General features: G+C 39.7%; 1 protein-coding gene and 1 pseudogene across 6 annotated transcripts in view; one reads left to right on the forward strand and one right to left on the reverse strand.

Moving 5' to 3' along the window:
* XIAP (X-linked inhibitor of apoptosis) overlaps positions 1 to 23,812 on the reverse strand; it is a 44,947-nt gene extending 21,135 nt beyond the window's left edge. For 2 of the 6 annotated variants that reach the window (XM_060292245.1, XM_030844944.2), the window contains exons 1-2: positions 23,676 to 23,812; positions 23,285 to 23,411 (exon numbers count right to left, since the gene is read on the reverse strand). The gene's annotated coding sequence lies outside the window, so the exon portion shown is untranslated. Of the gene's footprint in view, positions 1 to 18,314; positions 18,425 to 22,847; positions 22,984 to 23,284; positions 23,609 to 23,675 lie in introns of those variants that run through there. The other 4 variants (XM_030844942.2, XM_060292244.1, XM_060292246.1 and 1 more) reach the window with 4 other exon arrangements.
* On the forward strand, positions 7,268 to 23,616 carry LOC115846311 (partitioning defective 6 homolog beta-like; annotated as a pseudogene).
* Positions 23,813 to 25,055: the final 1,243 nt, after the last annotated feature.

A 25,055-nucleotide genomic window follows, 5' to 3' on the forward strand; every position in this document is an offset into this window, starting at 1 on the left:
AATGTATATAATACTGCCCTCTAGAGGGTGGCTCAGGAAAAATACTAAGTACTTGTAGACCTTAACTGCAGTTACTTTTGCTATCAACTGCCCACGGTCAAGAAACAAACTGTTCAAATGGAAGAGAAGTACTATTGCAGCCTCATTAGAGCTGCCAAATTACAGCTGTGTAATATTTAACCAAGATAAAACACTAAAAGGAACTGGCTGGATTATGAGAAGAGTGGCCAAGATAATTTATCCTCCAAACTTGAACTCTTTTGAAACTGAAAAATGATGCTACTAATAATTTCATTGGGACAAGAGGCACAAATAAGGGTTGCCCCAGGCAAACCTGGTTCTTTAGAACCTCACACTGTTCCTGACACTGTGCTCAGTACATGCTTGCCAAATGCAAAATAAAAGAATGGTCACAATGACTCTGTCTCTACTTCATACGTATAGTAACTGATTTCTTGGGAAGAATTAGCAGCTCTTTTGGCATTATGTTGGCACAATATGTCTTGGAACATCATCTCTCTTGGAGTTAATGTTCAACAAAAGGCTTCTGTCTTGCAGGCTGGCAATGGACTTCAGTCTTTCCTGGGCCCAATTTACAATGGTATTAATTCATATACACCTCAAGAGCTGAGTTATATCTGCATACAACAATTTTTGGAAGACAGTCTCCATGATTTTTGATTATTGTTTCCCAGATGTCTGAAAAAGTTCTAGCACTAGCTTCAAGACTCTTTGTTGAATCAGCATAAGGTAGATGACAAAAACCAAGATTCAAAGAAACCAAGGCTGGCTGATAGGCTAATGAGATAAAATAGGGATATGTGTAAAGTCTTATATTCTGACTTTAAAAATCTGTGGTACAACTAAAGGAAGATAGAATCTTGGTTTGGAAAGAAGTCATGTGAAGGGAAACCTCCAGATTAAAATCGTGGGATTTGAGTTAATTACAAACTCATCATGAGCCAACATTACATGGCAGCTAAAATACCTGAAGTAACTTCAGTCCGCATTAACGTACAGGTGTGCAACATCCAGATTCAATTCTGCTACATACTGAATATTATTTTTAATTCTGAACACATTTTAGAAGGGACATTAACAAAGTGTAACTTCCATAGAGAGCAATCAGGATGATGAAAATGGTATTCTATGAAGAAGAGTTGGAAGAGTCAAGTATTTATCTCAAAGGGAAAAGAAAATTGTAGGGAGAGGGGTGTAGAGGATAGAATAACTATCTAAAAGGCAGTCATGTAGAAAAGGGATCCAAATTCTGTTTAGCTTGAGGGCAGAATTAATGAATATAATTAAAGCCAGTAGATTTTAACCCAATACAGGCATGAACAGCTACAACAATCAATATCAGTATAAAATGGACTGGGTTGTCTTGTAGCTTATGAATTCCTCTCATTACTGGAAGGGACTTTGGCATGGACTAGGAGACAGTATTAAACATTTCTAACTCTATAATTATCCTGAAGAATAAACGCTGAATATAATCTAAAACATATGAAAGTTACCTTCTCTGAGATGGCTAAGTTTTGTTTCTCAGGTCAATCAAAATAAAAGTGTAAAATCAATGATCTATTCTCATTTCATAATAGTGAATATTTTGCATGGTTCAAGTAGTCATCCCATTTCAGATAATATAAGATAAAGCTCCATCATTCAACACTAGCAGGAGAATCTCTATTTGAAACTTTCAGGCGGAGACCTCATCTTCCCAGGGGTTATTTCCATACGAATAGTTTAGATTTCACTGTTTTGAAAAGCAGATATTTATTCAGAAGCATTCAACTGAAAACTACATATATATTATCAGAGTGTGAGCTTTTGGAGAAGGGTGAGAAAACAGAACTACCAGAAAGGTTAAGACTAAAAGAGAGAAAACCGATTGACAAAAGACAGAAACCTTAGGACTGGAGGGAAGCACCAAAAGAAAGGGATGGGAGATGATTAAAAAAAAAAAGTATTTAAGTGAAATGCAGGTGGGGAAGATGATATTTAGAAAATAAGTATATGTGGGGCACAGGAATACAGAAGAAAATGAGGTATGAATACTGGAGAAGGTTTTGGATGTGAACAAGTCAGAGTGGAATAAAGTATGCTGAGGTAACTTAAGGCCTCTTTGTGAAAGCACATTCAGGCTTTGTACCGGGTAAGGAGAAAGGCAAGAAGGCACACAGAGAGAAAGATGTCCAAGAAAGCTTTTACATAAAGGAGCCAGGCAGTCAGAAATCGTGAGGGAACAGTGGTTGGGAAAAATGGCGCTCTGAAAGCCAACACTGGTATAAAAAGAATCAGCAAGCAGTGGTACATGTTTATACGAGGGGTATGGAAGATTTCAAGATGCTGAGATGTTGTGTTTAAAATATACATATAATGATGACCCAAAACCTATGGGATGCAGCAAAAGCAGTTCTAAGAGGGAAGTTTATAACAATACAGTCCTACCTCAAGAAACAAGAAACATCTGAAATAAACAACCTAACCTTACACCTAAAGCAATTAGAGAAAGAAGAACAAAAAATCCCAAAGGTAGCAGAAGGAAAGAAACCATAAAGATCAAATCACAAATAAATGAAAAAGAAATGAAGGAAATAATAGCAAAGATCAATAAAAACTAAAAGCTGGTTCTTTGAGAAGATAAACAAAATTGATAAACCATTAGCCAGACTCATCAAGAAAAAGGGGAGAAGACTCAAATCAACAGAATTAGAAATGAAAAAGGAGAAGTAACAACTGACACTGCAGAAATACAAAGGATCATGAGAGACTACGACAAGCGACTCTATGCCAAGAAAATGGACAACCTGGAAGAAATGGACAAATTCTTAGAAAAGTACAACCTTCCAAGACTGAACCAGGAAGAAATAGAAAATATGAACACACCAATCACAAGCACTGAAATTGAAACTGTGGTTAAAAATATTCCAACAAACAAAAGCCCAGAACCAGATGGCTTCACAGGCGAATTCTATCAAATATTTACAGAAGAGCTAACACTTATCCTTCTCAAACTCTTCCAAAATATAGCAGAAGGAGGAACACTCCCAAACTCATTCTATGAGGCCACCATCACCTTGATACCAAAACCAGAAAAAGATGCCACAAAAAAGAAAACTAAGGCCAATATCACTGATGAACATAGATGCAAAAATCCTCAACAAAATACTAGCAAACAGAATCCAACAGCACATTAAAAGGATCATACACCATGATCAAGTGGGGTTTATCCCAGGAATGCAAGGATTCGTCAATATATGCAAATCAATCAATGTGATACACCATATTAACAAGCTGAAGGATAAAAACTGTATGATAATCTCAATAGATGCAGAAAAAGCTTTTGACAAAGTTCAACACCCATTTATGATTAAAACCCTCCAGAAAGTAGGCACAGAGGGAACTTTCCTCAACATAATAAAGGCCATATATGACAAACCCACAGCCAACATCGTTCTCAATGGTGAAAAACTGAAACCATTCCCTCTAAGATCAGGAACAAGACAAGGTTGCCCACTCTCACCGCTACTATCCAACATAGTTTTGGAAGTTTTAGCCACAGCAATCAGAGAAGAAAAAGAAATAAAAGGAATCCAAATCAGAAAAGAAGAAGTAAAACTGTCACTGTTTGCAGATGACATGACACTATACATAGAGAATCCTAAAGATGCTACCAGAAAACTACTAGAGCTAATCAATGAATTTGGTAAAGTAGCAGGATACAAAATGCAGAGAAATCTCTTGCATTCCTATACACTAACAAAAAATCTGAAAGAGAAAATAAGACACTGATGAAAGAAATTAAAGATGATACAAACAGATGGAGGGATATACCATGTTCTTGGATTGGAAGAATCAACACTGTGAAAATGACTATACTACGCAAAGCAATCTACAGATTCAATGCAATCCCTATCAAACTACCAATGGCATTTTTCACAGAACTAGAACAAAAATTTCAAAATTTGTATGGAAACACAAAAGACCCCGAATAGCCAAAGCAATCTTGAGAAAGAAAAACAAAGCTGGAGGAATCAGGCTCCCTGACTTCAGACAATACCACAAAGCTACAGTAATCAAAACAGTATGGTACTGGCACAAAAACAGAAATATAGATCACTGTAACAGGATAGAAAGCCCAAAGACAAACCCACGCACACATGGCCACCTTTTCTTTGACAACGGAGGCAAGAATATACAATGGCGAAGAGACAGCGTCTTCAATAAGTGGTGCTGGGAAAACTGGACAGCTACATGTAAAAGAATGAAACTAGAACACTTTCTAACACCATACACAAAAATAAACTCAAAATGGATTAAAGACCGAAATGTAAGGCCAGACACTATAAAACTCTTAGAGGAAACCATAGGCAGAACACTCTATGACATAAATCACAGCAACATCCTTTTTGACCCACTTCCTAGAGCAATGGAAATAAAAACAAAAAATAAACAAATGGGGGCTTCCCTGGTGGTGCAGTGATTAAGAATCCACCTGCCAATGCAGGTGACATGGGTTCGATCCCTGGTCCATGAAGATCCCACATGCCGCGGAGCAACTAAGCCCGTGCACCACAACTACTGAGCCTGCGCTCTAGAGCCCGTGAGCCACAACTACTGGAGCCCACGTGCCACAACTACTGAAGCCCGTGTGCCTAGAGCCCGTGCTCTGCCACAAGAGAAGCCATTGCAATGAGAAGTCCGTGCACCACAATGAAGAGTAGCCCCCGCTCACTGCAACTAGAGAAAGCCCGCATGCAGCAACGAAGCCCCAACACAGCCAAAAATTAAAAAATAAATAAATTTGTTTTAATAAATAAATAAATAATCAAATGGGACCTAATGAAACTTAAAAGCTTTTGCACGGCAAAGGAAACCATAAACAAGATGAAAAGACAACCCTCAGAATGGGAGAAAATATTTGCAAACGAAGCAACTGACAAAGGATTAATCTCCAAAATATACAAACAGCTCATGCGACTCAATATCAAAAACACAAACAACCCAATCCAAAAATGGGCAGAAGACCTAAATAGACATTTCTCCAAAGAAGATATACAGATTGCCAAGAAACACATTAAAGGATGCTCAACATCACTAATCATTAGAGAAATGCAAATCAAAACCACAAAGAGGTACCACCTCACACCGGTCAGAATGGCCATCATCAAACAATCCACAAACAAATCATGGAAAGGGTGTGGAGAAAAGGGAACCCTCTTGCACTGTTGGTGGGAATGTAAAGTGATACAGCCACTATGAAGAACAGTATGGAGGTTCCTTAAAAAGCTAAAAACAGAACTGCCACATGACCCAGCAATCCCACTACTGGGCATATATCCTAAGAAAACCGTAATTCAAAAAGAGTCATGTACCACAACGTTCATTGCAGCACTATTTACAATAGCCAGGACATGGAAACAACCTAAGTGTCCATCGACAGATGAATGGATAAAGAAGATGTGGCACATATATACAATGGAATATTACTCAGCCATAAAAAGAAACGAAATTGAGTTATTTGTAGTGAGGTGGATGTAGCTAGAGTCTGTCATACAGAGTGAAGTCAGAAAGAGTAAAACAAATACCGTATGCTAACACATACATACAGAATCTAAAAAAACAAATGGTTTTAACGAACCTAGGGGCAGGACAGGAATAAAGACCCCGAGGTAGAGATTGGACCTGAGGACACGGGGAGGGGGAAGGGTAAGCTGGGACGAAGTGAAAGAGTAGCACTGACATATATACACTACCAAATGTAAAACAGATAGCTAGTGGGAAGCAGCTGCACAGTACAGGGAGATCAGCTTGTGCTTTGTGACCACCTAGAGGGGTGGGATAGGGAGGGTGGGAGGGAGATGCAAGAGGGAGGGGATATGGGGATATATATACACATATAACTGATTCACTTTGTTATACAACAGAAACTAATACAACATTGTAAAGCAATTATACTCCAATAAAGATGTTAAAAAGAAAAGCAAAACAGTTACAGCAGCTATAGGAAACTAACTCACGTTGTTCCTATTTCTTTTTGGTTAGACACTGCCTAAATGTTGAGGATTTCTTTCTTTTTTTTTTTTTTTTTGCGGTACACAGGGCTCTCACTGTTGTGGCCTCTCCCGTTGCGGAGCACAGGCTCCAGAGGCGCAGGCTCAGCGGCCATGGCTCACGGGCCCAGCCGCTCTGCGGCATGTGGGATCTTCATGGACCGGGGCACGAACCCGCGTCCCCTGCATCGGCAGGCGGACTCTCAACAATTGCGCCCCCGGGGAAGCCCGAGGATTTCTTTTAATTTCTCTAGTTACGTTCCTCTTTGGACAAGTGAGTATAATTTAACCAACTGGCTTTCATCTAACATCTACATCTGTCAAGCAACTGGGATTGCTAATATATTACCAGTGCATGTTAGCCAAGTAGTACCTATTTGAAATAGGACTGAAATTAACTTTTATAGCATAACAAGTTAATTTTAAAATTTATGACTGTTTTAAAGCACAGAAAACCTTTTATTCTAAGAGGGAAAGATTTAAAAATTCCTGGGGAGGGGCTTCCCTGGTGGCGCAGTGGTTAAGAATCTGCCTGCCAAGGCAGGGGACATGGGTTCTAGCCCTGGTCCGGGAAGATCCCACATGCTGCGGAGCAACTAAGCCCGTGCACCACAACTACTGAGCCTGTGCTCTAGAGCCTGTGAGCCACAACTACTGAAGCCCGCGTGCCTAGAGCCCGTGCTCCACAACAAGAGAAGCCACCGCAATGAGAATCCCATGCATCGCAACGAAGTGTAGCCCCTCCTTGCCACAACTAGAGAAAGCCCACACGCAGCAATGAAGACCCAATGCAGCCAAAAATAAAATAAATTTTTCAAAAATGTTAAAAAAAATAAAAGAAGGCTTAATAAGCTTCAATGAAAAAAATAAAACATACATATACCTGTACATATACATACACACAGTATACGTGTGTGTGTGTGTATTTATTTAGCCTAGTCAGCTGGGTAAAGATAGCCATGGGCATGTGCCAAGGAGAGGAGACTGACTGTTTCTCTAGCAATAATGCGGGAATATGGGGAGTTGGAGGGGAGAAAAAAACACACAGAAAACCCACTTACCTGGTATCTGCACACAATACAAAAGTTTCTGTTTCCTTCAGGTTTTTATTATTAAAGTTGTCAAATATATAGAACAAAGGTTATTTTAAATAGGAAAAGGATATAAAGTAGGATGTACATCTGACTGCAACTGTGTGAAAATATATACTCATGGACAAACCTGGAGGTAATTTTTAATATATGGGTAAAATATGTTAGTTAAGGGGACAGGATTATAGGTGACCTTTTTCTCCAAAATGTCTTTAATAATATTTTTACTTAAAGTCTCTGCGGTTAGCACCACTGGCCTGGGTCAGGAGCCTGGTCATGGGGAAGGCAGCCGAGAGCAAAGAGGTGGATGGGCTAGTTGCCCCCTTATCCTCCTCCACCAGGGTTCTGCAGTCACCAAAGCAGAGGGAGACAGGATGGAGTTGTGTCTCCACTTGCACCACAGACAGGCTGCCCAGCCACCCTGTGGAGCTCAGCATTGAGACCCAAGCCACCTCTGCAGGTGCGTTTGGTGAGTTGCAGGCTCCTGGGCTGCAGCCCCTGCACTCAGCGTGACTGCGGCTGCCAGGGCATCCTGGAGAAGAGCAGGTTTGGCACTGAATTTCATCAGTTTTTGATAGAAAGAGCAAAACTTGGACATTTTTGAGGAGTTTTATGGATTACTGCAACATGTTCATAAGATACCTAATGATGACATTTTATTAGGCTATACAGACATCCAGGGATACTTACTATCTATAAATAAAGATGATAATTATCACATAACTGCTTCAACAACCAACCTGCTGCTTAAGATTTTTACACAGAAAAAAAGGAAGAAACAAACAGTGCCTTTGGTACAGACATGCTAATGAAGAAGGAAAATGTTTTAACCAATGTTCAATGTCAACCACAGAAAAATGCCAGATCTAGTAATTGGTATGCACCAAGACTTCAGATGTGTGTCTTCTATTACAGATGTTGACACTCCCCCAGAAACACACCATAGGATTAGTTCATCTTTACAAACACAACACTGAACATTCCCTAGGGACTCTATAGCTGGGATGGTTTCATTCTAACGGAGACACTACATGGCTCAGAGAAGGTCCCAGGGATCGTGTGTGTGTGTGTGTGTGTGTGTGTGTGTGTGCGCGCTATTTTTGTTTTTTTAATTTTTGGCCATGCTGTGTGGCATGTGGGATCATAGTTCCCTGACCAGGGATTGAACCTGCATTGGAAGCACAGAGTCTTAACCGCTGGACCGCCAAGGAAGTCCCTTCCTCCCCCCACCCACCCCCCGCCAGGGAGCTTTATATCCTGGCTTATTCCAGGAGGTCTGGCTCGCAGCACAGGACTATATTGGCTGTTAATGATGACGTTTTAGATGTTAATGGTATAGAAGTTTCAGGGAAGAGTTTTGATCAAGTAATAGGATGACTGCAAACAGCTACAACCTCATCATAATAGAAGGCAAGTAAACAGGAGAATAACGTTAGGAACAGTAGGACTTCTGGCAGCTCTAGCCAATCTACTGATAACAGCTTTCTTGGCTATCCACAGCAGATTGAACCAAACGTTGAGCCAAAGGATGAAGATGACATTATTACTGAAGACAGCGGTGTGCCACACTAGATTCCTAAAGCTGTTCCTACTATCAAAAGACTGGAAATGGTTAACCCAAATAGAACAAACTCAGTTTTGAGTCTGGAAAGAATAGTTTTATTCCGTCTAATTAAATGAGTTTAGCACCCCTAGCAAATGGTACAAACAGAATTTGAAACACATGTTCCAGATCAAAAACTCTTAGAAGACTGAACAATCATGAAACCATCGTTTGAATGTTTTCTGAGTGAGGATGTCACAGGACTTGCAAATTTGGGTAGTTTAAGATCTTTCAAACCTCCGAGCCAATGACCTGGAATAGGCATGAGAACAATAATGTTGTAAGTTTAAAATGTTCTTAAAATAAATAGAAACAGAAAATAGATTAGTGGTTGCTTACAGCTGGGAGAGGAGGGGAATGGGGAATAACTGCAAATGGTTACTGACTGGGTTTCTTTTTGGAGTAATGAAAATATTCTAAATTGGATTGTAATGGTGGTTGTACAACTCTGAATATACTAAAATCACTGAACTGTACACCTTAAAATTAATTTTATGGTATGTGAATTATATCTCAATAAAGCTGTTTAAATGCTTTTCAAATAGTAGTTTGGTAATTGTTAGTACAAATTTTGGTGGATCAGAGGTGATTTTAAGTCTAAAACAAAGGGAGCTCTGCTAATCAAATTATATGCTTTTGATATGGAAAACTAGATGCTACAGTACATTTTCAGAACTATGTGAGAGGACTAAATTATTTCTGTTTGAAGTGGTTAAATATTTAACCTGTTACAAAGATTCCAGTTAGTTTTTCCTTTAACCACATTCTTTAAATTTTAATGTGAAGTCTGATTCTCTTTTGGTACTCTGAGGACCTCAGTTCTTGCGTACCCAGTATTTTATTTCTTAATGTTGTTCTTTTGTCACTAATTGTTACAAATCATTTTCTGAAATGCATTATTTTCTAACTTCTAAGAAATCAAACCAATTGGCTGTTCTTAGGAGTTTCTTTCCACATTATGAAGCACTGAAGCTATGTTCCTAAATTATGAAATTCTGTGACAGTTTTTCACATTGATGTTTGTCCAGCCTATAGATTATATATTTATAAAATAATTCCAAATAGGTATAATTTATGTTTTAAAATGCAGTTAATTTCATTGACTCTGGTAATATAGAAGACACTCTCCTTTAATTCTTATCCTCATTCCTAATCTCATTGGAAAGCATTCCTTTTGTTTTGGGTGTGTATATCTACATATTATATTGGTAGGCTTTTGAACTTTTTTAATGTACATGTGGTCCCCAACTTACAGTGGTTTGACTTATGATTTTTCCAGTTTATAATGGTGCGAAAGTGATACGCATTCAGTAGAAACCTTACTTCGAATTTTGATCTTTTCCTGGGCTAGCACAATTTGATACTCTGTAGTGATGCTGGGCAGCATGTCGAGCCACAGCTCCCAGTCAGCTCAGATCACGAGGGTCAATAACTGATATACTCATAACTTTTCTGTACCCTACAACCATTCCATTTTCACTTTCAGTACAGTATTTGATAAATTACATGAGACATTCCACACTTTATTATAAAATAGGCTTTGCGTTACATGATTTTGCCCAACCGTAAGCTAATGTAAGTGTTCTGAGCACATTTAAAGTAGGCTAGGCTAAGCTATGATGTTTGGTAGGTTAGGTGTATTAAATGAATCTTCAGCTTATGATACTTTCAACTTAGGATGGTTTTATTGGGATGTAACCTCATAGTAAGTTGAGGAAGATCTGTATTCAAGTAGTGCAAATTGTTTTGGATATAAAATGCACTTAGATTAAAAGGTTTTTACACACAGGACAAACCTGTGCACTTTTTTGTGCAAAGATTCTGGATTTTCTTCAGTGGGATTATTCTGGGAACACTGCCTACACTTTAAGAGAAAGCTGTGGTATTTACCACTGACAAGTAAAGTTTATCTATATTATTTTCATTAGGCTATTTATTTCCCACACATCCACTTAGAACAAGTAAGTGTGAGGCTGTGAACTTTCATTCTTTACCTGATTTCTTTGGCATTTATCATTGTACAATGTGCATAAGCACTACAGTATGCATGTACATAGAAATTAAGAATATTATGAAGTTCCCTGTGGTTTATAGATAATTCCCCCCAAAATTATTAAAATCATCTTATAATAGGGCTAGTATGGATGCCTTTGTAACAGTTGTGTGCTATTAAAACAATGAAGGATCAAATGATTCCCTTTTAAAGGATAGCTTCTCTAAATGGTTAAAAAAATATGAAGAAATAAATTCTGGATTAATTGAAAAAAAACCTCTAATGTTAAAGCAATAGAAAAAAAAAATCCCATGCAGGGAAATATTTTTGTGAGATTTAATATCAGAACACTACTCAGAAATGTATTTAAGTATTAAGCTTTCTAATAAAAATCTTACTTGAAATGAAAATTAACAGTAATTTCTTAAAGTGACTACTATTTGGTAGTCAACTATTACAGTGTAAGTAATTTAAAAAACCAATCTATCCCATAATATCATAAGTTTCAGTTATCACAGCACCTTAGAACAAAGTAAGCAAGCAGTTTTACATGTGTACAAGACACTGAAGAAAGTAATTTTGAAGATTAATATAAATTTAATTATTTAAGATGGTATACTAGGGAACTATCTCTGATGACTGAAAGTTAACAATTACAAATACTTATTAAATCTTTTTAAGTCAAAGTAGCACCTGAATAACAAATCACTGTTCTTAACAAATAAGCAGCGAAACCTCTAGTCTTTTTCTATTGAGCTCATAGATCTCTACAACCTGTCTGTGTTTCACCCTTATGGTCTCTGGAAGAAATTCATTCAGTCACTATAGACTCATTTAATGAACTAAAAATACTTATCATCCCTGCAACCAAGGGCTTTGCTAATTTCTCATCATGAAAAAGCATTTCTTAAGTAACTATATTGACGTGGCACATTAAAAGGGAATTAAATGATTGTTATGGGTTGAACTGTGCCCCCTCAAAACTATGTTGAAGTCCACCACTGGTTAGGAATGTGACCTTATTTGGAATATAGGGTCCTTGCAGATATAATCAAGTTCAGACAAGGTCATTAGAATGCCCTCATCCAATATGACTGATATTCTTGTAGGAAAAGGAGAAGAAACACAGGGAAGATGGCCATGTGAAGACAGAGGCAGAGACTGCAGTGATGATGTATTGATGAACCAAGGAACACCAAGGATCAATGGCAACACCAGAAGCTAAGAGAAAGCCATGGAACAGGTTCTCCCCAGCATCTTCAGAGACAGCATGGCCCTGCCAACACCTTGATTTTGGATGTCTAGCTACCAGAACTGTGAGAAAATTAATTTCTTATTTTTTTCTTTTTTTGGCTGTGCCGTGTGGCATGTGGGATCTTAGTTCCCTGACCAGGCATCAAACCCAGGCCTCCTGCAGTGGAAGCATGGTTTTAACCACTGGACCACCAGGGAAGTCCCTGAATTTCTGTTGTTTTAAGTCACTCAGTTTGCAGTACTTTATTATGGCAGCCCTAAGAAACTAATATTGGGTTGGCCAAAAAGTTCATTTGGGTTTTTCTGTAACAGCATACGGAAAAACCTGAAAGAACTTTTTGGCCAACCCAATACAACGATGTTAGAAATATGACAAAAATTAAGCAAACAATATAACCCTATTAGCTCCCACTGCAGTACTACCATGCTAACTGAAACACATTATGTAATTAAATAAGGGCATCTGTTGAAAACTCAGAAAACATGTTTTTAGAATCTCATCTATGACGTCTTTCCTGATTCGTCCATTCAAAACCCTAGTAGAATGACTACTCTTTGTGCCCTCACTATATCCTCTAAATAATTTGCTGAGGGGGCTTCCCTGGTGGTCCAGTGGTTAAGACTCCATGCTTCCACTGCAGGGGGCACGGGTTCAATCCCTGGTCAGGGAACTAAGATCCCGCATGCTGCACAGCACGGAAAGAGAAAGAGAGAGAGAGGGTAAAAGAAAGGAAGAGGGAAAGGAAGAGAGAAAGAAAGAAAGAAAGAAAGAGAGAAAAAGGAAGAAAGAAAGAAAGGAAGAAAGAAATGAAGAAAAATAGCTGAGGAGCCAAGCTGTACTAGAACAAGACTGAATAATTTCTGCATGTGTGTATGTTTGTAGGTATACCTATATGTACATTGTTTGAAGGAAGGTCCTTTATAGCAAGGGCTCTGTCTTATCACATTTGTATTCCCAATGCCTAAAGCAATGCGTGACACACAGTAGTGCTTCATCAACATTGGGCGAAAGAATGAATGTTGGAGCACCTCTATTAGGTCACTGCTGTCACTATCCCACATCCCACCCACCACCTCCACTGGACTCTTGAGATCACTGTGAGGACTAAAAATTGGTAATATGCCATTGTGCCCAGGAAATGTGACCGAACTAGAAATATATGCATACCAAGCAAACAGTACAACTCAGTGATAAAAACCTATACTAAAATCACATTTCAAAAATATAAGATTTGTAAAACTTTTCATAGTAACATCATAAAAATCTTATATGTGCTAACCCAAAACACCATCATAATTTAAAATTCATCTTAATATTCTCTCTTTGCTCATTATACGTAGAAATATTGTAAGATTTTTCTCATCAGTTGCTTTTTTCCCCTATAGAGGATCCAGCATAGAGATCCTGTCAAACAAGCAACATTCTCCTTGACCCAGTGCAGTGGAGGTCAATCCCTCTTTTTTTTAAAAAAAAAATTTACCTATTATTTTTTAAATTTATTTTTGGCTGTGTTGGGTCTTAGTTGTGGCACGTGGGATCTTTCATTGCGGTGCATGGGCTCTTTGTTGCGGTGCATGGCTTTCTCTAGTTGTGGCGTGCGGGTTTTCTTTTCACTAGTTGTGGCACACAGGCTCCAGGGCGCGTGGGCTCTGTAGTTGTAGCATGGGGGTTCCAGAGCGCATGGGCTCTGTAGCTTGTGGCACGCAGGCTCTCTTAGTTGAGATGCACGAGCTCAGTAGTTGTGGCGTGGCGGGCTTAGTTGCTCTGTGGCATGTGGGATCTTAGCTCCCTGACTAGGGATCAAACCCACGTCCCATGCATTGGAGGGCAGATTCTTTATCACTGGACCACCAGGGTAGTCCCTCAATCCCTCTTTTAATGATCTTAAAGTGTTAGCTCCCTGCTTAGAAATAGCATTTTGATTTACAAAGCTGTAGTATCTAAGAAATGTATCTACGTAGATGTGACATAGTATAAAAAAGCTGTATTTTAAAAATGACATGCCCTTGGGCTTCCCTGGTGGCGCAGTGGTTGAGAGTCTGGCTGCCGATGCAGGGGACACGGGTTTGTGCCCCGGTCCGGGAAGATCCCACATGCCGTGGAGCGGCTGGGCCCATGAGCCATGGCCACTGAGAACGGGAGAGGCCACAACAGTGAGAGGCCCGCGTACTGCAAAAAAAAAAAAGACATGCCCTAAACAAAAAGGGTATATACATATATATGTGTATATATATGATTTTTTAAATTCAGCTTTTATACTATGATATATTTACATAAAAATTCAACTTTTAGGACTTCCCTGGTGGTGCAGTGGTTAAGAATCCGCCTGCCAATGCAGGGGACACGGGTTCGATCCCTGGTCCGGGAAGATCCCACATGCAGCGGAGCAACTAAGCCCGTGTGCCACAACTCCTGAGCCTGAGCTCTAGAGCCCACGAGCCACAACTACTGAAGCAATTGTGCCTAGAGCCTGTGCTCCGCAACAAGAGAAGCCACCGCAATAAGAAGCCCGTGCACAGCAACAAAGACCCAATGCAGCCAAAATAAATAAATAAATAAAATTAAAAATTCAACTTTTAGTCAAATTGTTCATTTATACTACTAGGTTCTTCAAACTATGAAGCATATTTTCATTTAACCTTAAGTTAAATGGTCAATAAAACATTTTTGAGGTTAATTACATTCAATCAAATCAAAAGTTCTCTTCCTAAAATTAAGCACTAGAGCCATTCAAATAACTGAATGGCATTAATGAGCACTTAGCCCATAAGCTCAGTCAATAACATCAACTTATTAATACTGCTGCCTACAATATATGCTTGATCATGAAGCCTACTTCTGTAAACACCTGAAAGGCCATACTGAGAATCCACAAAGGGAGTATCAATTACATGTTCTATACTTAAATTAGAAAGTCATAGTAACACTTAAATTTGAGCCCAGGCCTCCAATATCTGCCAAATTATTTATAATAATTAACTCCACAGGTACAGTTCTCTCAGAATGGACCCACAGTAAGGTATTCCCTCATCTTTTTCTTCGTTTTTTTTTTTCTCTCATCTTTTTCCACAAATTGCGGGAATGTGTTCCCCAAAAGAATGTTTTGCATGAAGAATACACGGGTTTGGGCTCAAGAATTCACTCAAGATAATAAAAAGGCTCAAGATCACTAGTATCCCCTCCTCTATTTTACTGAAAACTGTTCAGAACTTAAAGACAATTTACAGTGCTCGTTAATCAAGTCTTTGATTTAAAAACAAACCATCTATATAACCCAAACTGTAGATCCATAACACAGATTAATACTATTTATGCCTATTCAGAGTCTAGATTAAAACCTTTGCTAAAGTCAGAACAGGCAGAAAAACAAAATCTCATGATGGATATCAACCCAATATTTAATACAAACAACTGTTTTCCTTTTTAAAAGAGAGAGGAAAAAAGAATCCTACTATCCAGGCTGTGAATACTTTAATATGTTTATCCTTTAAGAACCTTTTCTGTGTGCATGTAACACATGCACGTTATAAATATTTCTAAAGGGGATTTATAGTATGTGGTATTTTTATAATTTGCTTTTTTCTATTTAATAATATATCATAAGCATCTCTCCACATCAATTTTTATCTAGATTAGAACATTACTTTAAATGGATCACTAGTACCTGACTGTATGAATGTATTTATCATAACCTCACCAATTCCATATTGCTGAACATTAATTTTAGATGTATATTTTTATAAATTTATTTACACTATTTTATTTTATTTTTGGCTGCGTTGGGCCTTCACTGCACACGGGCTGTTCTCTGGTTGTGGTGAGTGGGGGCTACGCTTCGTTGTGGTGTGTGGCCTTCTCATTGCAGTGGCTTCTCTTGTTGTGGAGCACGGGCTCTAGGCGTGCGGGCTTCAGTAGTTGTGGCACGTGGGCTCAGTAGCTGTGGCTCATGAGCTCTAGAGCGCAGGCTCAGAAGTTGTGGCGCACGGGCTTAGTTGCTCCGCGGCATGTGGGATCTTCCCGCACCAAGGATCGAACCCGTGTCCCCTGCATTGGCAGGCAGATTCTTAACCACTGTGCCACCAGGGAAGCAGATGTATATTTTTAAAAAGAGAAAATACACACATGATCAAATAATTCAAGAGGTACAAAAGCTGCATCCATTCCACCCCTTAAACCTCTGGTTCCCTTCCTAGAAACAGTCACTCTTACCAGTTTCTTCTGCATTCCTCCAGAGATAGGTTTTAAAAAACACAAATGTTGGACTTCCCTGGTGGTACAGTGGTTAAGAATCAGCCTGCCAATGCAGGGAACATGGGTTCTAGCCCTGGCCCAGGAAGATCCCGCATGCCACGGAGCAACTAAGCCCGTGCGCCACAACTACTGAGCCTGTGCTGTAGAGCCTGCGAGCCACAACTACTGAAGCCCGCGCGCCTAGAGTCCGTGCTCTGCAACAAGAGAAGCCACCCGCTCGCTGCAACTAGAGAAAGTCCGTGCGCAGCAACGATGACCGAATGCAGCGAAAAATAAAACAAATTTTAAAAACCCCACAAATGTTAACATATTCTATATATATATACAGTTATGCACCTTCATTGCTGGACATTTATAAAGCTAACAATTTTTTGCTATTATAAAGAATGTTGGAATGAATATCCTTCTGTTTATTTGCTTTTAACATCAATATTAAGTGGTCTCAAACAGGAGTGTATCCTGTCACCATCTATTTTTAATCTATCTTGTTTCTGACTGAGAATAGTTTTAAGAAAAAGCTTGAAAGCACTTATTAATCTATGATGAACATCTCTATAGAAAATAGACAAATTTACAAATGGCAAATACTAATGGCCAACAAACGTATGCAAAAATGTTAAATATCATTAGTAATCAAAGAAATAAACACTTTAAAAGATACCATTTTTGTCCTGTTTGGCAGAGACTGCCATCACTACCAACAATAAAAATCCAGCAGTGAAGGTATGGGACAATAGGCACTCTTGCTGGTGGAACTAAAAAGTGGTACACCTTTTCTAGAAAGCAATCTGACAATATATTCTAAAAGTCTTAAAATATATGATTAGTTTCTGAACCAGCCATTCTAGTACTAAGCATTAACGCTAAGGAAATGATCAGTATATATAAGGATGTTCAATACAGTGCTATTTATAAAACAAAACTCAATTCTAACAAAAGAGAACACCACTTTGGTAATGTGTATACTACAGGTTGTAGAAGAATACTAAAGAACACAGATACGTGTTCATGATGTTGTATTAGGTGAAATGAGCTGGTTATAAACCAGTATTGGTCAGTATGATCCCAATTATAAAAAATACCGATACAGAAAGACTTAGGCTAAATTACACATCAAAATTCTACTGTGGTTATTATCTCTGTGCACTGGGATTATTGGTTTTCATTTTCTTTGTTGTGGTTTTCTTAATTTTCTAAATTTTATCCAGCAAATATATTAGATTCTAATCAAAAGAAAAAAGCAGTTGGACTCTTGATTAGTCAAGGTGTCTTATATAATTCTGCCCAGCAGGCTGGGGGTGTTATTTGGCTATTTGCCATGTGACAATGCTTCCTTCATCTGTGAATAAACTGGCCCAGTAAGCTATCAATAGTGGGGCCTGCTATTGCAAGGTTTTCGCTCTTCCTTCACAGAAGATAATTTTTATAACTTATTACAAGGAGAGGGAAGAATATACTCTTAGGTCCTTATCTTTTTGCCTATCCTGAGAATTTATGCCAACTTGATACTTTGTCATATTACTGTCAAACATCAGGTTAAAAAAAAAAAAAGAGGGCTTCCCTGGTGGCGCAGTGGTTGAGAGTCCGCCTGCCGATGCAGGGGACACGGATTCGTGCCCCGGTCTGGGAGGATCCCACATGCTGCGGAGCGGCTAGGCCCGTGAGCCATGGCCGTTGAGCCTGCGTGTCCGGAGGCTGTGCTCCACAACGGGAGAGGCCACGACAGTGAGAGGCCCACATACCGCAAAAAAAGAAAAAAAAAAAGAGGATACAGGTCAACTCCCAGAGATAAAAGCAGTAACCAGGTCATGTCCACAGTGGTTGGCCATGAACACATGTCTTCTGGTTCACTGCCTGGGTGGCAGTAAATCATTAGCAGAGAGGGCTGAGAAACACAGGTAATAATAATACCTGACTGCTTATTGTTAACTTGAGTTGAAAATAAAAGATTTCATTGAAAAATGTTCTGAGTGATGCCTATCGCTAGAGTTCTAAACTTGTTCACTCAATGCCTTAAAAAAAATAGGGGCTTCCCTGGTGGCACAGTGGTTGAGAGTCCGCCTACCGATGCAGGGGACACAGGTTCGTGCCCCGGTCCGGGAGGATCCCACATGCCCCAGAGCGGCTGCGCCGGTGAGCCATGGCCACTGAGCCTGCGCGTCCGGAGCCTGTGCTCTGCAACGGGAGAGGCCACAACAGTGAGAGGCCCGCGTACCGCAAAATAAATAAATAAATAAATAAATAAATAAATAAACTGGACTTCCCTGGTGGCGCAGTAGTTAAGAATCCACTTGCCAATGCAGGTGACATGGGTTCAATCCCTGTTCCAGGAAGATCCCACATGCCGCAGAGCAACTAAGCCCGTGCACAACTACTGAGCCTGTGCTCTAGAGCCCGCGTGTCACAACTACTGAAGCCCATGTGCCTAGAGCCTGTGCTCCGCAACAAGAGAAGCCACTGCAATGAGAAGGTCACACACCACAATGAGGAGTAGCCCCCTCTAGCCACAACTAGAGAATGCCCGCGCATAGCAATGAAGACCCAACGCAGCCAAAAATAAATAAATAAATTTATAAAATAATAATAATAATAAATTAATCTGGGGGACTGGTAAGAAAGGAGTCTCCCCTTATCCTTGGCCAAAAAAAATTTCCCTAAAATAATTTTTACAAAAGGGCAGCTCAGAATCAAGTACACAGAAAAGCAAAATCATTATATTTTGTAGACACCCACAAGCAAAACTTGTTCAACATAATTTACTTATATTTGTAATGAACAGGATAATAGAAATCACTCTTTCATTTAAAGATAAGAAAACTAAAGCATAAGGAAGTTAAATGAATTGACTAAGGCCATAGAATCTGGAACTTATTCTGTTTGATACTCATCCAGATAACTTATTCTGACAGAGTGATTAGGATGCAGTACTGAAAAAAATCAGATGGTTCCACAAGTGCTATTCTGAGGTTCTTTTGATGGATGATTTGGTGAATGGGTACTACCTACTGTAGATCTTTCTCAGAATTAAGTATTCTCTTCCATGATCATGTTGGGATCTCAAGCAAGTGCTGAAACAAGTGCTTGATAAAAGCCAACATCTTTTCTTTTTCCCCAGTAAAAATATTTTGTCCTATCTAAAAGACACTCTGTTGTCTATAAGCAAACATTTAGTAGGTTTGTCTTCCATTGGGCTTAAAAAATGACAACAAAGTAAAGGAAACTGCCACAAGTGACTATAAGGCAAATTAAAACAGTACAACATATTTAATGAATACTCACGTGTTCTAAACACTATCTATAAACTAATTTTCATTTCCTTTCACCCCATCATTTTAGCTACATGTATTTTCTCTAATCTAAAACATGCTGAATTGAAACTAAGTTTCTAATCCTATTTGTTTTAACAAGGTCAAAATTTAAACATGAGCTTGTGTGATTCCACAGCCCATCCTCTTTTACCATGTTACCTCTGATAATAACTAAAATATGTAATGTGCTTCACAATTTAGAATTTTTTCATATATGGTAGCTAATTCAACCTACACAACACATCATACCCCTATTTGAAATATGAGGAAACTGGTTTTCTGACTGGTTGTTACTCATCGAAGATCATGTGGCCTGTAAATGACAGTAAAAAAAGCAAACCCCGTGATTCTGACCAATATAAGTATAGGAAATTATTACCGGCAGAAAGGGTAGTCCAGTGAGGTAGAAAATGTTAGGCTCTGTGCCCTTTCAAGGCTTAAAAAATTAGGTGGAGCCATACAAAAGTATATCACATAGCAATATATGCTGAGAAGCCTGTGTTTTGAGGTCAACAAAATTATTACAGGAATAAGCATAAAAGTTCAAACCATATATAAGTATTTATAGATATGCCAGGGAATACACAACGGCACCACCTTTGCCCAGTTTAAGAAATCAGCCTTAACTTACTCAGTTCAACTTCTGTCTGACCATCTGAGTTCAAGCTACTCCCAGTCTACGCAGGTAAACCTCACTTTTCATCACAACCCATATCCTTGAAAATACATTATAGAAGCAGATCATAATAGTGAATCACATGTATCCATAACAAAGACTGGGTACCAATCACACCAAATCAAATCTCAAAACGTATTAAATAGCAGAACTACAACTATACCATAATTAAAAATAATAAAAGTCCACACCAAGTCATACAAAATGGACATAAATATGCTTTTATCACACAAAGAACAACCTATTAAGTATACACAAAGTAGATAAAACATATAACTCTTAAGTTTGGCCTCAAATTCTTATGGTAGATACATTTATAATATATAATATTCCAAATGCTCTTTTCATGTTTTGAATTAAGTGGAATAAATATACTTAAAAATTTATGAAAAAGAAAAAAGAAACATGGAGGCAACGAGGTTGAGTGATTTGCTCACAATCCCACAGCTAATCGGAAACAAAGCCAACACAAGAACTCAGGCTTTCAACCTAGTGTTCTTTCCACTGTACCACATGACCTCTAAGACATGAAAATAATATTTATTCAATTCAATGTCAACTTATTTTACCACTACTGTGTTTATCTCCTCAGATCTACTCACAAAATGACCTTAAACAGTGCTACAGATTACATTCTGTAATATGTAATACTATTACCAGATTAGACCACAGAGACAAACCTTGAGAACTGACAGCTCATGATAATCTCCCATCCTCAAAAAAACAAGGGCATCTATTTTGCCTTATTCATCTTTTGAATTCTACCACATAGTACAATACCTGGCAGATATAGTAGGTGCTCAGTAAGTAGTTTCTTATTTTTTAAATAAATCATAGCACTTTTTTTTGTCTGTAAGCATCAGCTACCAGACTTAAATATGAGGCCAAACAAAAACAGTGAAATATCATTAGTTCATATTTGGAGTCTCTAAGACTTTATAATATAAACAAATGATTTACTAAACAAGTTAATGCTTACAACCAAATATAAGGAGAACATTTACGTTACTAAAATATTTCAATAGAACATTTACGTTACTACAATATTTCAATATTGTTAACTATACAAGTTAACTGAGACATTAATTACAATAATTCTTATCTATTGAAATGGGCCTAACTAACCTTTAGTCAGCATTACTTTGTCCCCCTCGTTGGAGTCATCGAATGCACCAGAAAGCAATAAAATGACAGGTGTAGTACAATGGGCACCGGACTAGGACCTAGACTCTAGTCCAAGCTCTGTTAATAATCAGATATATAACCTTGGGCAATTCACTTTTTGTGTCTTAACCTGTTCATAAAAACAAAAGAGCTGAACTACTAATCACCAGGGACCTTTACGATCTTAAATTTATTTTTAATGATTCTTACCCACAAAGATTCTACATTCAGAATTTTTTCATTGTGCCAAATTTGATATCCTGAATGTTATAATCTGCTACATAATTCAATAATTAAAAGCTTAGCACATTTTCTAAAAATATATAAAGACTAATATAATATTGTTACCTTCTCACATTAGGGGCAATAGGAGCAAACCACAGAGGAAATATGAGCATCCAATAATCAGGCCTGCTTTGCCAGTTGGGCTGACGTGAACCACTCTGGATTTTACAATACAAATCACTGATACATAAATACATATATGTATATAAATATATATACACATACCACTGATACTTGCTTATACTGATATACATATGTGTGCAAACTTTAACACTTGTTTTTAGTTATAAAATCAATACTTTGTTTACGGTAAGAAATTCAAACAGTACATTAGGTCACATCTGAGGTGCAAAGTAAAAAGCTTCCCACGCCCCCCCACCCTCCATAAATAACCACTGTTAACATTTTTTTTGTGCATCCTTCAAGAAGTTATCTGAGCATATACAAGTAGATGTGTGTGCACGTATAAATCTTTTTAACCTAAACTACTGCCACTTTCTTCTGGCTTCATAAGCATGTTAAATATACTGAAAGAAGGTAGAACAGTTGTATGGCACAAAGCTGTACATGCTTCACAAATGTGCACTGAATACATTTAATTTTCTTGCTTGGAGGCTACGTGGAGCAGTTGTGCAGAAAGAGCAGTGAGCAAGGAGCCAGGCAACCTGGGTTCTAATCTAAGTAATGGAGTAGCCTTAGGCAAGCCATGAAATATTCCTGTGCCTTGGTTTCTGCTTTTGTAAAATATCATGCCTGGACTAAGATCCCTTCCAACTCTAAAATGCTGTAATTCTAAGATGGCCGTCTGTAACAGTGTTCTCTTGAACTGGATATAACAAATGTTAAGTAAAAAAGGAGAAGAAAGAAACACTAATAGCAACCTCCAATCTTACAAGAGTAAATTTCTATGTGTCATTAACTATCAAGGTAGTACATCTGTGACATAAGTAGTGACGTAGTTATATTTGAAAGCAAAGTAGTGGATTATGAAAATCTGATACGTTTTTATGAAGTTTTGATTTGACGTTTTTCTTTTTTTGGAGGTGGAGAGGGCTGTTGCTTAGTGTCAGCAATAACCACTCCCCCTCCTCCCGATTAGAAAACAAGGGTATTATGGAGTTAAAATAATGAAACTGAAAGTTAGAATGAATTTTGTTGTACTCACAGAATATGCTGGGGAGGTGACAAGGGCAGCAAAGGTTGGAAAAAATTACTAGCTAATTTCCTCTTCCGGAAGGTCTTTGGCTCTTATTCTTTCGGTTCACACGCCCTCGCCAGACACACTCCACCCAGCTCCGTACCTGCCACAGGCGTCAGAATGGGGGGGGGGGGAAGTCCCCTTTGATCATTTAAAAAAAAAAAGTTCTTTGACTCGATTTACCTTAGGCGTCACGGGGTTTACGGAGGCACCCGGGCGGCCTGAAGCCACCCATGCCTTTCTTCCGCAGTCCCGGGAACCTGGGCCCCGGAACCCGGGCCGGCCACCTGCGCAGGGTAGGGGCTGCCTTCCCGCCCTCCCCCGCAGCGCGGGGCCCGAGGGGAGGGAGGGGAGAGGAGAGAAGGAAAGGGGAGGAGGAGGAAGCCCGTACGGGCAGTACCCACCTCGCCTGGAGAGCCGGCCTGGATCGCCCGCGGCGCCCGGAGCAGTGCTGAGGGGAGGGTCCTGGAGGAGGGGCGGCCCGAGCCCCAATATGGAAATGCCAACTCCTCTCGGCGGCCAGGCCCCAGCCTGGAAGGAAACGGAAGTCCCTTCGTCTCCCTCACTCGCACCCACCAGCCCGCCCACTCCCCGGAGGAACCGCGAGTTGGGGAATCCGAAGTGCGTCCACGCCAAGGCCTCGAAGAGACAAGGCACGCTGGGCGGCCCGTCTGTCTCCGGCCCCCGCCGCGCCGCTGGGCCCCTCACGGCCTCCTGGCCTCCGCCCGGCCGCTAGGCCAGCCTCCCGCCCAGTAAAGCCCCTCCTTCTTCCTCCTCCGCCATTTTCGAACTTACCCTTCCAGCCCTCGCTTAGCGCTGAGCCCGCCCGGGACTCCGCCGAGGTCCGGCCACTTCCCCGGGCCGGAAAGGGGTAACCGGGACAAACGAAGCCCTGTTTGCCCCTGCACCCCACCCCCCTAGCTGGAAACCAGAACCTGACGGAGCGGGTGCGCATGCGCAGTGGGCACCTCGCAGTCCCCGCCCCCAGCTCAAACGTTTCCTCTTTCAGCCTTGAGGTGATTTTTCCCACGGTTTTTACCTGCTGAGCTCCGTGGTGGAGGAGTCGGGGAATAGAAGTAAAAGGATGAAAAGACAGAGAAGAGAGCGAACATGTTGAGTTCTTGCTAGAGACCAGGCACTGTGGTCGGCGTGTTCTTTGTTGTTATTTTGACAACCCTCTAAGGTAGGCACTCTCATATGAAACCCATTTTAACAGAGGAAATTTGAGGCCCAGAGAGGCTAACTGCCCCAATAGCACGCAGCTAATAAACGAGAGAACTGAGATTAGAATATGACCTGTATCCAAGGAGGGAAGGTGAAAGGAAAAAGGAAGACAGTCAGTGGGAGCGGGAAAGGGATTGGGAGATGAAGGGAAAATGAATAGGGAAGAAAGAAAGCAGAAGGAAGGAAAACAAAGGAAATCTGTGTACATAAAATGCTGATCATATCCTGGATTTATTTCAAATATGCTGTAGGAACCGACAGATGAATCAGACTGACAGATGAATTGTGTTTCAGAAACTTGGGCTCCCTTACAGGCTAGTGTAGTGAGTTGAGAGGTTCTGAATGAAAATGTTTCAGGTCGAGGGGAAGATCAAGTATCACCTGGATCCTCAAATGATGCTGACCTTCATGAAATTATTATCCTGATAAGTCAGATCATTGTCATTTCTCTGCTCAAATCCCCTCAAAGTAAAAGCCACAGACTTATAATGGCTTACAAAGGCTGTGGTAGCCAGCCACCAAGATGATTTCCAACAATCCTTATCTCTTGCTCTTCACACCCTTGGGTACTTCTCTTATACAATGAACCAGGGCTGATCTGTTTAACCAAGAAAATATGGTGGGAGTGACAGTGTGTCATGAAGGCTAGGTCATAAAAGGCATTGTGGTTTCTGCCTTGCTGTCTCTTGGACTGGTTGCTCTGGAGGAAGCCAGCTGTCATGTCATAAGGATACTCAAACAGCATTTGGAGAGCACGTGCCAAAAGACTGAGTCCTCCCTTTCTTCTCATCTCCTCCTCCCCCACCCAAAACAAACACCAACTTGCCAACAATGTGAGTGAACCACCTTGTAAGAGGATTCTTCAGGATAAGACTTCAGAGCCACAGCCTCCCAGCCAAGCCACTTGAATTCCTGTGTATTGTTTTATTATTTATTTAATATATATATTTA

Source organism: Globicephala melas, chromosome X, assembly GCF_963455315.2.
Source record: "Globicephala melas chromosome X, mGloMel1.2, whole genome shotgun sequence".
NCBI classification, from domain to species: Eukaryota; Metazoa; Chordata; class Mammalia; order Artiodactyla; family Delphinidae; genus Globicephala; species Globicephala melas.